Source organism: Glycine soja, chromosome 6, assembly GCF_004193775.1.
Source record: "Glycine soja cultivar W05 chromosome 6, ASM419377v2, whole genome shotgun sequence".
NCBI classification, from domain to species: Eukaryota; Viridiplantae; Streptophyta; class Magnoliopsida; order Fabales; family Fabaceae; genus Glycine; species Glycine soja.
Window position 1 is genome coordinate 17,812,074 of NC_041007.1, and position 16,555 is coordinate 17,828,628.

The following is a 16,555-nucleotide window of genomic DNA, read 5'->3' on the forward strand; positions in this document are numbered from 1 at the left end:
TTTAAATTATATATATTTTTACGCTCAGATCACTAGAAGTTGAATTTATAAACCTTACCCCCAATTAGAAACTTGATAGTTTCTTGCTACCTTTTGGGACGACTTTCTTGCAGCTGAAGTACATATTTTCATTTTTTCTTTCTTGCTGGCTTCTAATTGTAGGAAAAAGGTAACCTTCTTTTATTTAATTATCAGTGTGATTATCACTGTCCATACTGATTTTCCTTGGGAAATGACGTGCCAACGAGCCATTTCATGAATATGTCAAGCAATTTTAGAAAGTTACTTTTAAATCCGGTGCATTCTAATTTCCTACAGTTCAGCATTAATATATATATATATATATATATATATATATATATTTATATATATTTTGTTATTAGTTAGTCTGAATAATGATAATGCAATCAGGAGTTTAGAACGGTGAATATATGTCTTTTATGGAAGCTTTATAAATGATTAAGCATGCTGTATATTAATATATGACTCAAAGTGAAAGATGAAAAACATGATGATTTGACACGTAGACCTCTACATGCCCTATCATATTTTCAGTATACTATACTATTTTTTGGGTAACCTGAGAGAGAGGGCACCGCACTATATAGCTCCAACATTTAAATTCATCATTATTATTACAGGTATGTACTAGCAAGTCTTCGGTTTTTTTTTTTAATATAGTTTAAAGCGAAAGTATAAATAGAAATGTTTATAAAAATATCTATATATACTTAATTAATACTTTGTAGCCAACCCTAGAATCCTAGATTAATTATAACAGTTGCTGTAGATATAGTTGACTATTTTTTTCTTACTATTGGTGCAACAAATTCACCTCAATCTTGGTTTGTTATATTGATATTGTAAGCTCATGATTTTTTTATTTTTATTTTTATGAGTCTATCTTTCCCTTTAAAGCACTAGCTAGGGTGTGGACCATGTAAGAAATCTATGAAGTGTAGGAAATAGAGCATAGGATATAGAGATTGGTGTTCGCGGATATCAGTTAGCAAAAAATTTGAAGTTTTCTGTCGTGGACCATGTAAAAAACTTTCGTCGTCAAGGAAAATTTATGGAAAGAAATAAAAAGAAATAAAAAAAGTACTGCATATATAGCTCGAGCTCTAAAGGTGGGAATTGGGGGTTAGTCTCTTGGTTTAAGTTTGGGGTTAGGTGGACAAAGAAAAATAATTATATCATTGACAAGGCTATAGCAGTTCAATAAAATGTAAGATTAATTAATGTTTTAGTTGTTGAACTTTTTAAATTTTGGGTTTTAATTCTTAAATAAAAGTTTAATCGCTCAAAATTCGTATACATTTTTTTCGTTAAGATTTTAGTTTCTATTTATGCCGTTAAACAATAATATAACATTGATTTTATTATTATTTTATTAGGACACCTCCTTCAAAATGTACATATATAATTAGACAGGAAAATCAAATTCAAACTTGTAGGAACCTTGTCCAATTTTGATCTGGCTTTGACAAGGAAAATCCATTTTAACTTGGAGCGGGTTAGGTTCAAATTTTCTCTAAATTGTTAAAGTAGGGTATATATATTAGAGTTAAAATTTTGTTTTTACAATTATTAAAATTATAATTATTATTTTAATATTTGAATAATTTAAATTATAATATAATTAAATAATAAAGTTAAAATTAAGCATCTAACTATAAATATAATTCCATTCCTAATGTTTTTCTTTAAAATCTTTGTTATTAATTATTATATATTATTTGAAATAATACAAAATAATAACAATATATTATTTATTTAAAAATGTACAAGTAAATTAAAATAAGTATAAAATAGATTTTTAGTCCCTCTAAAATTTCAAATATCTGATTTTCATCACTCTAAAAATTGTTTAATTTTGGTCCTTCTAAATTTGAAATCCAGCAGCACTTTTGATTCTCCTAGTGGTTTAAATAATATTTTATAAAGAGGAAAAATGGTTTAGATAACGCTTGAAAAACCAAAAGTTTTCAAATTTAGAGAGCCCAAAACACCAAAAATAGTGCATTTCAAAATTAGAGCGTCCAAAATAGATAAAATTTATTAGAGAGACTAAAATTATAAATTTTTCAAATTTTAAAGGAATTAACAAAATACCTATTTTACTCTTAAAATAAAAAAATGAGACATGCTATTTTTTATCCATAGGAAAAATAAAGATACGCTTCAGAATGTTTATAATAATTCACATATCCTACTCAATTGTATCACTATTAAAAAATAAGTTATGCCCTCCAAACAAAATTTGTTTTCTTTAAAAATGAAGTAAGAAATTATAAGAGATAAAAGAGATTACATTGATGTGTAGAAGTATTTTAGAATTTTTGTCATAAGATTATGTTTTTCTTTTTATAAAAACTTATAAACTTTTTTATGAAAATATTATCAATTTTTTTTCTCCCACTAAATAAATTTTCTAGATTCCCCACTAACTCAATTAAATTAGACTTCCTTATTACCAAACATGTTTTTCATAGGTATCCTAAACCCAAAAAAATGGCAAATAGTATTGAGTTCAAGGGTATATTGGCTTGAGTGGAAAGAGAATAAAAAAGAGAAAAAATAAACAGTAAAATGAAGTGGGATTCACTTTTATACCTTGGGACTATAAATTTTACAATCTCACCTCAAGATCCTTTTTCAAGATGGAAAATGCAAGATTTTTTAAAAAATTTGAGTTTGAGAAGGAAGAGAACATAAAATGTTGTCTTTGAGAAATAACTGTTATTTACAGTGATCAAGTCCTCGTACCTATACTATTCCAGACACAATTCAAGTAATAGAAGACAATGCTCAAACTATTAACAGTGTTTCAGAACAAGACATTAATGAGATTCTCCCTTAAATACCTTTAGAGCAATCTCAACAACATAAAAAAATGTGATTAAGAAGATCTATTAGAGAGAGGAGAAGTGCAATCTCAAATATGTGTTACTTGTGATAAAACAAATTATTTTTGAAATTAATCAGTTATATAGATGCATGAATAAATATTAGTGACTTAGGAAAAAGAGAATTAAAATGAGTTTTGTATTAATGCCTGAAATATTGATTGAGGATAATTTTGAAAATAAAATATTTAATATAATATTAATTTTATAAAATGACTTATATTTTGAAATAATGTTTTTTATTTTCTAAAACGAGTTATATTTTAAAACGGAGGAATTATTTTAGTTTTTGAATCTAATAAGGGTAGTTTTATAAAATTATCACTGTTGTTTATTTATTTATTAATTGATAGGTTTAAAATAACCTAGGACAGTCCGTATAATTCTATAGTTTTGCCAATACAAGAAAATAATTTATTAGTGATAAAAATTTAGTGAAAAAACATTTTCGTCATTAATACTAGCGTCAACAATATTATGGTGTCAATTTTTTTAAAAATTAGATGTAAATTGTTTTGTCATTCAAATTAATGTGATAAAGGAAGTGTGTCAGAATGTATGGCTAACACTTCTCTTCCTCAACGCATGCAGAACTTAATATATAAATCAAATATTTACCTAAAACTATATTAGTTGATATTTCAACGTAAACGAGAATAATTCAATTCGATTAATATAATTGATCAATTTTTATTTTATATTTTTCATTGAAATTAAAGCAACTAATTGTACGTGTACCATTTATCAAGTTCAATAAAGAAAACTAATATTATATTTAAAGACAATTTTATTTTATGATTAAAATAAAATTATTTTTCGCGAGCAGAAGATTGATTGATTGCTGCTTTTATATAAACATATATTATAAAATGTATTAGATATAATTAATTAGTCATAAGTGGTTTGACCGTTTGATGGAATTTTCATTATGAAAAAGTTATTTAGGCTTTCTTTTATCGGTTTAATTTAACTTGTGGAGTATTATGTGGGACATGTACCATCACTATATTAAGCCTCCTTAAAAATCCCTTTGCATCCCTCGCCCTAAGAAGAAAGAAAAAAAAGAAAACTGATAATAAACTATAATTGCTGCCTCCCATGAGCTAATCAAAATCTTTCTATCCGGTAATGAGGCTCAAAAGCAATTAATCAATTTAATTTGTTCGGTACTATAGATGCTACTCTCACCAATATTTTACTGACTTAACTGCTTTAATTAACTTTACTGACTTATTAACTGCTTTAATTAACTCTGGGTTAAATATTATATTATTATATCAGAAATGCTACCACTCTCTCTCTCTCTCTCTCTCTCTATATATATATAATATTTTTTTATCATAAATATCTTTCAGAAGTTAGGTAAAATTATTATGGATAATAAAGATTTTTTTTCTTAAATATAGTATTTAATGTAATTGTATATCCAGAATATAAAACCCTCTTCTAGTTAAGCTTAAGCAATCACATACCAAATTATCTATATATTTGGTGATTTTTTATATTCTATATGATTGGTTAAAATTTATTTAAAACTGTTAATTCAATAAATTTTAAACATTTAGATAAAGAGTATAAAAATATGGTGTCAGAAAAAGTATCATATCACTAAGATTTATTTATAGTTCATATTATATTATATATAAGTAATGGGTAATGGATATGTTGTTATTTTAGAATGTGTTTGATAAGATATTTGAGTTACATTTTAGTTTTTTTACTTGTTAAAAAATTTGTTTGATTATTTAAATATTTTTTTAATAACTTTTAGCGTTTTTTGAGATGTTACTTGAAGTAATACTTTTGAAATGTGCTTCTAATCTCATTTTTAGATTTGTTCCCTTTTTATCCTTGAATAATTATTAGATTTATTTTTTAATCTTTTCTATTTAAGGTAAAATTTTATATCTATTAATCTAATTTTAAATTTTCAGTTGCTTCATCAAATAATTTGATTAAAACATGTGGTTTAAAAATATAGTTTTTCAACTTTCAATTAATATTTAAATACCAATTAACTAATTTTTTTAAATAATTTTACCAAAAATAACCTTACATGCGCCATTTACTAATTAAAGAATAGGCAAATCCATAATTAATTTGTCTATGTGTATTTTTGTCAGGGAGATCGTTTTCTTTGTTTTTTTCATTAAATTATAAATACTTATTGTAATTGTTGAAATAGAAAATTAATTCGGTCATTCAAAAAAATTGGCAGAAATAATAAATTTAAAGACTATAGATATCTTTTAAGAGAGATAATTTTGTTGAAAGCAAATAAAATTATGATAGCCGATATTTTTTTTTTAAATATTTAATATAATTATATATCTCATCTTAAACATAAGATAATTAACGGTTGATCCATATGGTGAGTGATGGTTTGGCTGATAATTATTTGGTTTGTCATTCATAAAATGAATGTTATATTAATTAATTTGTCCTTCTAACTAAAAAACTACAATCAATTTAATCCATAATTAGAAACTTCATAAACATTGTTTTCATGATTTGTATTTTAAAATTACTTTCCATTATCAAGCATACACGAACCCGATGAAGGGACAGGAATCTTGGTACTTCTTTGTTGCTGATGAGCTAGTTTGCTACAACTTTATGCATAATTGCATTGGTCGCCCGACATTTTTTTATGATAAGCCTAACTTTATTGATTGAATTGTTTGCTCATGTACAAGAATATATATATATATATATATATATATATATATATATATATATATATATAAAATAAATATATTAAATAAATTTATAATTACAAAAGAAAAATATAATTCAATTAGCTTTCCTGTAAATACAGTGCCGGACACCCTATGCGCATGTTGCGTGATCGACTTTGTTGAATCTACTGTTGCATTCTTTTTCATGTTTGGTGTGTATCAATTTCTATAATTTATTATTCACCAAAAAATGTTTCTATAATTTATTGCCCCTCTTCGAACTATATATAATTATGCTTCATTGCTCAAAGGCCAAAAGACGATTTTAATGTCATCATTTTTTAAAAGAACAAAGTCATATCACTATATATGTTTAGTTATTATCACACCAAAAAAATAAGTTATAAAAAATGCGAGATTTTTTTGGTTATTATCTATTCATTTATGTATATCTTTCTTTAGATCAACTTAAAAAATTTGACAGTTTTGGTAAATAACGACAAACCCTAGTAGTGTCGTAGGTTTATATGATTCTATATATAGTGTGAACCCAGCTGACAATTGAATTAATAAACCAATTTTGTTTCATTCATTTTATCGGAGATGATTAACAAAATTAGATACTGTAATCTACGGTCTCACAAATCCGGCACCTAAAAATAGGAGACAGCTCAAAACAAGTAGGTAAATGTAAACCAAAAAGAATCAAGGGAGTTAATTAATGTAATGTGTGATGTTTGAGTTGAAGACTTTGAACTTGAGCCCATGTGATTCATTCTTCCTTTCATTTAGTTTTGATATATAATTGCAAGGAGTGAGAAATTTATTTGAGTTTAAGAAATTAATATATATATATATATATATATATATATATATATATATATATATAAAATATGATGTAAATTTTAATATCATAAAATATATTAAATCAATTTATTTGATGTTTTTTTGTCCTCATTGGAGATCATGAGTGTCTCACAATATACCAAGTCAAAGACATATCTAACTCGCGATGCGTGACTGAGACATGATAATTACATATGAAAAAAATAGAACCTAGATTCTTTTGCTAAATAGATGTGAGCACAACAATGTTTTATCCCACTTGGCCAAACCTTTTGGTAAATTTTGTTAAAATAAATTATTTTCAATTAATTTTACAGTCAATTTTATTATGTAAATTTTTAATATCATATAAAATATGTTAAATAAGCACTTTTGAAGAAAAAAAGCACTAATTTCTCATTTTTCCAAATCAGAATGTAAACGAAAACAAGAAACAGTAATAGCAAAAAAACATACAGTAATGAAATGAAGAACAAAGGGAAGTGGGTGTGGTAGGTCAAGGGTTGGTCACAACTCACACTATTTCACCATCCAATTTTGTCAAGCAGCCTCACTAAGCACAAGTGGGATCAATGTCAGGATTTGCTTTATAAGTATGGTTTACTTATCAGGATTGACCTATATATTTATAGTGAAACTCGAATCTGGCATTCACACTACGATAACATTTTTGGCTATTTGGGTTGTTATTTCTTTTGAGTTTTGACTAAAAAATATTGCTGCGTAATGCACTAATATGTGTATCTTGTTTTGGTTCCTATTTCTAAAGGAAATTGTCACAGTACGTATAAGTTATTCATCGTCTTCGCATAAAACCCCATGTCTCCTGTGTTTAAATTTCTGCCCAACATAACCAAAAATAAAATAAAATAATTTTGCGTCTATATATATAAATTTTAATATATATATATATATATATCGTAATAATTTCATCTCATTCTTACATAAAATAATATTCTAATTTAATATATGTATAGACTATATTCATATATAATAATTAAGTATATTAATATCAGTTCAAATTCAATTATATATACGTACCAACAAAACCAAGACTAACAACTAAATATAAGTACATGTAAAATATGTAAACTGATCAATGGTGTATAAAAAAACAATTAGTGGTATAGGCCCGTTGTCATCATTTTCAGAATCATAATTAGATCTTTTTAACTATAATAATATCACACATGTTGACTTTTAAAACATATTTTTTCTACCCCAATAGTATTAGTTTACTCGATATTAGTATTACATTAATGAGAGTCTATGGTAAAGTCTTTTAGCTTTGCCGTTTTGTCCAAAGAAAGCGAGACAAACAGTCAGAGTTGAATCTTACTATTTGAATCCTTCTCGAATAATTTTTGTCCACTAATTTAGAATTCCGTAGAAGGTCAAATATAAAAATTTAGAAGGCTAACTTATGTAGTTAATTAGTTATATATAATTTTTTTCTTGTCAAGTTCTAACAACTTGTATATAGAAACACTATTGAAACATTTCTTCACCAGGAACGGTAGTACGAGTATTGAAGTCAAATTCAATTATAGACACGTATCATTGTTGTAGTTCCCCTAAATAGATTGCTAAACACTAGTTAATTATACGTACGCAACTAATTAAAACAAGGGTGTGGAATATAAGTGGAAGCAACTGTTGTTCCCAGCGTTCTCCAGTTGTAGAGAGCAGGGGGAGCTGTAGAGGGCTCCTAAATTGATGTTAGAACTATTTTCCCATTAATATATATATATATATATATATATATATATATATATATATATTAAATTTTATGAATGAATATGAGATAATGCAGAAAACTAAAATCAATTAAAAACCCCAAGAAAACATGAGAAGGGTCTACCATTATGGAAGCCAAAAAAAAAAAAAAACAGGTTTAACACATAATTCTCTAGATACATAGTGTATTCTTAATTTGGCCTTTATTGTTGGAAAGTTTCATATCGTCTATCTTAATTTTTTGGTATAACTTATATATATGTTGAACAATTTTACTTAATGTCCATTAGTTTTAAAATAGATTAAATTTAACATGATGTGAGAGAGCCTATAATCCACCTTGATAAATTAATTGGTGTAACAAATGTGCAAATGTTATCCTTGGTGCAAATGTTATCATTTTAAACTCCAGTAAACTTCTAGCTTATCTGAGCTTGACATTCTATTAACAATTTTCCTGCTGGTGATAAATTTTATGTTGTAGTCTCATTTCAATTCCTTACTTCACAAGCTTATTCCTTGCTTCAGAAACTTTTTTGACAGTTTTTGTTTAATAATGTCATTTGTAATGCCTAGGTTTTGCATGTTTTTCTGAAAATCTATATCTCTGGCTTTATGCTTATAGAAGGTGAAAACAAAACAATGGTTTAATTCAAAGATCGATCCTAACATTTTATGTTCCAGTTCTTGAAAAAAGAAAAACGCAAAATCTAACTTGGTATTATTTTGCAAAGTAGCAATTCTTTTTCTCCATCATACAATGTTCTGGACATATATTTTTCCCATGTTGTGGCCTTGATCCTCGTTGTGGATCTAAGAATTGCAGCTTGAGTATGGTATGCAGCTCTGTATTGCCAATGCACCGAGGGATATTGTTAGCAATCAGGAACCAGAACCATCACCACTGGGGAACAATGAAGCAGCAGTCCAACCAGAGGTTCCATCAACCCAAGAAGGCAGGCCCAAGAGAGCACTATCAGACCAATTTATCTTAATGATTTCGTATAGGGGCTGCAGGGTGTAGTAGCAACATCATGTCCTAGTGTTTTAGGAAAGTGCCAAAGTCTGTTAGAGTTTGTTAGTAGTGGATGGTGAGTTCTATTATATGGAAGAATCAATTCTGTTATGAGATATTTGTTATGAGATAATTCTGTATCCCTATAAATACTAGAATATATGAATAAAGTAGACAGAAGAACAATTATCAGAAATTTTAGTGTAGAGAGGAGGCCCCTTGTCCTCGAATTCAAGGGAATGCATTGTTTCCTTTTCCTCTGTCTCTAACAGATATGAAGATGGTTAAGAAGATTTATAATGACTTGAAGTTCAATTCTATGGATTGAAGTTAGTAGTTGGAAATTCTTGGGTGAGTTGGGTTTCTATTTGGGTGTTATGTACTCTACAAATCTTGTGTGCACAATATAAAAACATAAACTATATGTGTATCCACAATTAAATGGAAGCTATCAGATTTTATTCTACACATTCGATTGCGACTGTTGCAGAGTTCTAGAACTGTGGTGAGATGGAAACAAAAGTTTCTGCTTGTCACAATCAATGGAGCATAATTACTTGTAAGGTTTTAAAAAATGGTATGATCCTAATTTGAGCTGTAACATCAAGATTTTTTAACTTTACCTGATCACATTATGGTCACAATTGAGACCCTATCGACCACATCTATCCGTGATTGGAATGAATATCCACTCAATACTGTGATATTTTGAAATCTCACTGGAAATCCTAATTAGAATGAATATCCACTCAAAACTTCGGGTGTTTTTCTTTCTTCAATAGTTTCCCACTTAAATTATCTGTGATATCCCAAGTGAGACATCAAATAATTTCCCTAAATTAAATTGTCTAATTTCATGTATCACTTTATTTGTTAGAAGAAGAAAAACTATGTATTAGCTAACAGGGGGAGAGTACAAGATGGGCAAAGGAATCAAATCATGTATCAAGCATTCTACGTGTAAACTTGACACTAATTTTTCACTATGCATGTTAAATGTTAAATATACATAGTAATATATAAAATGGCGAAATAAAAGGATGGGAGAATATTACATAATAATAATTGAATGAATTCTTCTAACTTGTTATTGTTGTTCTTCTTCATTGGAAGAGAGTGATATCAAACTCTCACTATGCATAAAAATATGGTTACATCTAGTTCTGCGTTGCTCAAGCCGCTTGCCTTTGTCACTAAGTCTCATTAATATCTTATTTTCGCAATCATATGCCAAAATTTCACCGTTTTTGGTGGAGCAAATTGGAGCAAAGTCATTAGGACCATCAAGAAAAGTTGAGAAACCAAATAAAACGGTCCAAGAGGACTGCACTTTGTATTCCTTCATAATCCACAATTTTGGGTAACCCGTAGAAAAACAGAGGGAGAGACAGAGACATCCTCCCAGTACCCTCAAATGATATAAACGATTTTCTTTCAATTGACGTGGCAGTGGAATCTCCGATAATCTCCTTTCCATCACATCAAATACAATGATTTTGACATTAAAATCATGAGATTGAACCAACCAATGAAGAGCCCCATTCAAGAGAAATCCATGATCAAAATAACCCCCCATAGGGGAATACAGAACAGTACTCGTAGTGCAACTCCATGAATTGGACCTCGAAGAGAAACAATGGATCTCCTTGCCTGATAACAACACTACCACGTAGTCATCAGTTGATGAGTCATACCCAATGCCACATAAATATGAAAACTTTAAGCACAATGGTTTACTAAATCGTTTCTTGAGACCGGTTGATGGATTCCATATTATAAAATAAATGATGTCGAACAACTCCGTGTTTAAGAGTAGAAATCCTCTGCATGATCCCACAACATTTATGGGTACGTATTCCTGAATGTGAGCTGGTGATGGATTTGGGAAGTGAAGCGTTAATTCTGTGGAATCATCATTAAGTGGTGCCTCTATGTCTATGGAATTAGTTTCACAACATAGGATAAGTCGGTGGGTGAGTGCAAAAGCTAGATCATAATGGGATTTAGCAAATTGGGGATCGGAGATAAGAGAAAGCCACGACTTACACACACATTTGAAACGCACTAGACATCTCACCGGCAACCTTAATAGAATTTCTTCCATTAACTCGTCAGGGAGGGTAGGAGCCAGCGGAAGAGTAAACTGCTTGCTTTTCATCTTCTTTGCTTAATTTGCTAACAGGTGAGGGTGAAACTCAAAAGTGAAATCCTATACTTGTGGTGCAAACAGGCACATATATATATATATATATATATATAAAAGTATTTTATGTTTAAAAGATTATTATTGTTATCTTTATTATTGTTATCTTTAGATAATAATCTTCTTTTAGGCAATTGATATAATAAAGATAACAATAATAATCTTTTAAACATAAAATACTTATATTATAAGTAGACCAAATATTTGTGTAATACGAATTATAATCTTAATTTATCACAAGATTTTTATTAATCTTAATACGATATATCAAAATTTAAATTTTAAAAATTAATTTCAAATTCAAATTCTTAAGCAAAAAAGAATTCAAATTAAAATTGATTCAAAGTCTAAACTACAAACAATAATCTAAACCAGCGGGGTTAATCTAAACCACCCCTGATCTCTAATTAACATGGCTTATTTACAAAAACAAATTATCTTCAATTTAACGTGGTGTATCAATTTTAAAAATTTAAATTATATTAAAATTAAGATTGTGATGATAATACACAGAATGTAAAATTGTTTTACATTATTCAATTATCTCATCATTTTATATTTTTATACTAGTTTGATATTTGTATGATACCATTACTAAAAAAATAGGTTTTTATGAGTCTTAGAATGTCTGATGGTGACAATTTTATAAATAACAAAAAATGTACGCTGACGGTTTATAAAAATCGTCTTAGAAATTGAGTGTTCAAGGACGATTTTTTTAAAATGGTCTTTTTGAAATTAGTCTCACTCCGACGCGCATATATATATATATATAAACCCCTTTTTATTTCTGCCCTAGCCTCACTCAAAATATTACCTTCCACCGTTTAGTCTTTTTTCTTTCTTTCTTTCTTCTTCTTTCTCAATGCATAAACAATGGCTTTGTTGGTGGAGAAAACCACAAGTGGTCGCTAGTACATGGTCAAGGACTTTTCCCAGGCCAACTTTGGTTGCCTCGAGATCAAGTTGGCTGAGGTCGAGATGCCCGACCTCATGGCCTGCCAGACCGAGTTCGGTCCATCCCAACCCTTCAAGGGGGCCTGTGCGACACCCTCTACCCCTCACATATATACTAATAAGGAAAAAAAAATTCAAATATTAATTAAAAGTATTTTTAAAACATTTTTTTTACAAGTCTTTCAAAGGGGAAAAAGGCTCACATTCATTTTCTTTTACATCATATTCAAACTTGTTCAAATAAATAATAAAGTATTCTCGACTCAAACAAGGTCGTCTAAGCTTCATACAATTAATATATAACTTATATCCTAATGTCACATCCTATCAGAGCGTTGTGTTCCCGTGTCCTCTAGCATGAGGTTCTTCATAGTCATCCACCTATTCATCTGCTCCCCTGAACACAAGTTCAAGATCATCACAGGATCCAAACACAACAACACACAGGGAGTGAGTTATCATATTCCTAGCTAATAGAAAAACAAGACAATTAAATATACATATTATATAAATGAGATACCACTTGCTTAAACATAGCTCACGTAACTTCACCACTTCGTCATTCAAAATTCACTTTTCAATCATCAATCACATTACACAAGAATCCCACACTTCGATCAAGATATAATAACACATCAATTAGCAAGCATATGCAACAGTTATGCCAAGACTCAATCCTATATGCAATGTGGTACCATGTCAGTGAAAAACCACCCTGGGGCGCTTAGGAGTACATAACAAGACACACCACACCATGGGTTTGTCAGGTCACTCTCACTAAGTAAGATCATAGGGAGACCAGTCAAGGTCACAATGTTTTGCGAGAATGCTCCAACCATATGGGATCAGCATAGGCTTAAAAGAGTACTCAAACCCGGTGACCCCCAAGGCCTACACTTCGAAGAGTTCGTCAGGGCCTCTCCCTCCTGATTCAGGTCCAACCCCTAAAATAATTTTTGCATGCAGACACTGCTCATGAATTATACAATACCCACGACCTTACACTCGTGTTTTAAACACGTTCAACACAATTGCGCTACGATTTAACACTGGTTCCTAAATAGGAAACCTACATTTTCTCTTTAACACTGCGCATCAACGCTTTTCTCAAGATAACGCTGGTCGGGTTATTGTACAATTCATAGCTTACAACACAAGTAATTTCACATCAAGTGTCAACTACACACTTATCCACAACTAGAACTCATTCACAATTTCACATCTCATAGTGTCACAATTCACCATCACATGTTTACACGTATCTCACAAATTAACACATGTTCAATTTTACACTTATACTCAATCTCAATAACAATATTATAATCTCAAAGCAACATGTTATTTTACAATTCATCACATACTCACAATTTGAATCATCATTTCATATCCTCAATATAACAATTTATATAAAAGATTATCACAACATGAGGACTAAAACCCCTCAAATAATATTACACAATTATATCAAAATCATAGGTCGAAATATACAAATATCAAGAGCACAATTTATCAAGCAATTTTCATTAGGACATCAATATTTTATTTATAATCATAAAGCAAAAATTGCAATTTAACAAATATCCCAAAATAAAACCCCAAATTAATCCTCTAAGGATCCCTACACATGTTCTCACTAATCCCCAACTGTGAATAACTCATCCCTTACCTCTAAGCGGACTGACGTGTCTTCCCACAGCGATAGCGTCATCTCTAACTCTAACGGTTCCTTAAGATTCCTCCAGTTTTTCCTCCAACTGCTCCGATAGAGTTCCCAAACGTCAGAGAAACGGAGAAAGGATTAAAGCCTCCATTTGGACTATCTTCATGCGATTCCTTTTTCTCCCTCCACGAACATTATCTCGTAAATCCAAACGGTCAAAGCATGAGCAACTGAATTTCGAACAACATATCCTAATTTTACGACAATCCAACGGTTAACAAAACCGGGATCGTAGTTTTACCAAGACAGCTCTTGGTTTCTGCGGGAAAGAAAAATGCTACAATAAGAGGGGTATTTCTCTTAGCTCAGACGTGATATCAAAATTCCCAACGGTGCGAATGCTAGGAAATGGGTTGCAAACATGCTGTTTTAATGTCACAACGATCCAACGGTGAATGAGTCCGAGATCGTTATTTTTCTGAGACAGGTTTGATGGCCTGCTGAAAAAAGAGAGGGTTTTGGGAGAGGAAGAGAGAAAAAACGAAATTGGTAGGCAGAGAAGGCTGAGAAGTCAGTCTAAAAACTGACCTAGCATGTCGCTATTTATAACTAGGGGTATTCACGACCTATTATTTATTTTATTTATTTATTTTTATTATTTTATAGAAAAAGAAACTCTATTTTATTCTCCATCAAATAAATAATAAAATACCCTTTTTATTTTCTCTCAAACAATTATTTTATTATAACTATTTTTCTTTATTTATTTAATTATAAAACATCATTAGTCTCTAAAATTTTATATACGAAAAAAAATGGGATGTTACAGCCTGCATCACCGGTTCCTTCCACATGACCATCTAGACCGTCGTTCTCATTGAGACCCTTACCGCCCTTAGCGCCGAGGTCCGTTGATGCTCCTCCAACATCTTCTCCACCCAGGACCACGCCGCCGTCACTATTGCCCGTGACAATGCCACTGTCTTTGCCTGGAAGGGGGAGACCCTCCAGGAGTACTTGTGGTGCGCCAAGGACACCCTCGACTAGGGCCAGACGGAGGACCTGACCTCATCGTCGACGACGATGGTGATGCTACCCTCCTTATCCACGAAGGCATCAAGGCCAAGGAGCTCTATGAGAAGACCGATGAACTCCCCGACCCCAACTCCACCGACAATGTCGAGTTCCAGATCGTGCTTACCATCATCAGAGATAGGTTAAAGACCGACCCCACCAGGAACCACAAGATGAAGGAGCGTTTCGTTGGGGTTTATGAGGAAACCACCACTGGAGTTAAGAGGCTCTGTCAGATGCAAGCGAATGAGACTCTTCTCTTCCCTGTTATTAATGTCTCTTTTTCCCCAGATCTAGTGCCTTTTTTTGTGTTAAAATGTAGGATTGAGTTTAGAACTGTTATTTTTGGATGGGTTTTGTGCCATTGGTGAAATGGGGTTTTGAACCTGTCAACTGTTTGACTAATGTCCTCTAAGAAGTCTGGATCAGTATTAGGTGCTATTTTAGTGTGTTTGGATTTGTGTGTAAAATTTTGTTTGAAATGATTCACACTAACATAAACAGTGTAGGTTGGTGTAGGACACAATTTTCAAATGCATGCTACCGGTTGGAAATGGAAGCTCACCACATGTTTGGGTAGAGATGGTATATCCCGGATCCAAAATAAGACATCAGTTGGCTTGTTTCTCAGTTTTGATTTATGGTTTGGATGGAGGGAAGACTATGTTCTTCCTGAAATTATTGGCTATGTTTTGTAATTTTGCATTTAGTGAAAAAAAAATCAGAATAATGGATTTGAAACTAAAATACATTTATCACTGTTTAGAAAGTATACTCTGATCAATTATTTTTGGATGAGCTATTCTATTAAATTTCTGATTCTTATTCTATTTTAGTTTTATTTTTGTTATGTTTCGTGAATGATTTATTTCAAATTATAATCCATAATAGGGCACTAGTGTTGATGAGCCAATATTCAACTACACTTAGGACGACTACAAGCATTATTAGATAGAGTTGAGGCCATCTTAACCCACACTAATGCTCATTGATTTAGGTAAAAAAGATAATGTTCATGATGTATGATCCTATGAAGCATGGACACGCCGCTGAAGTGCCACATCCTGCATCGGAGGCGCACCGAACACACAAACGGGTACGACTCCGGTGCAACGCGGTGTCTGTTGCCTCTGTCGTCACCGGACACAGTTGGATGCAGGAAAACGTGCGATTGGACACGGCCTACCAAGTGGACACGCGCGATTGAACGCGACCCAAGTCCAACAAGATATTTTATTATTTATTTAAAAAATGCTTACCAAATACGAAAACGGTTCTTCTTCATCTTCTCCTTGCCGTTTCCTGCAAGCGGCCTCCATTGTTGCACGTCGTCGTTGTCCAGTCATCTTCTTCGTCTGCTCCCTGTTTCTTTTTTGGTTTTTGTCGCTGTCGGAGTGCCAATTCTAGTTTCTCGGTTTCTCGCTGTCATGTTACTATTTTTTGGTTATTCTAATATGGCTGTCGTGTTATTGCCGT

The 16,555-nt window shown here is 30.9% G+C and overlaps 1 pseudogene; it reads left to right on the forward strand.

Annotated features, from left to right (window-relative positions):
- The first annotated feature begins 12,264 nt into the window (after nucleotides 1-12,264).
- On the forward strand, nucleotides 12,265-16,286 carry LOC114415902 (annotated as a pseudogene).
- Nucleotides 16,287-16,555: the final 269 nt, after the last annotated feature.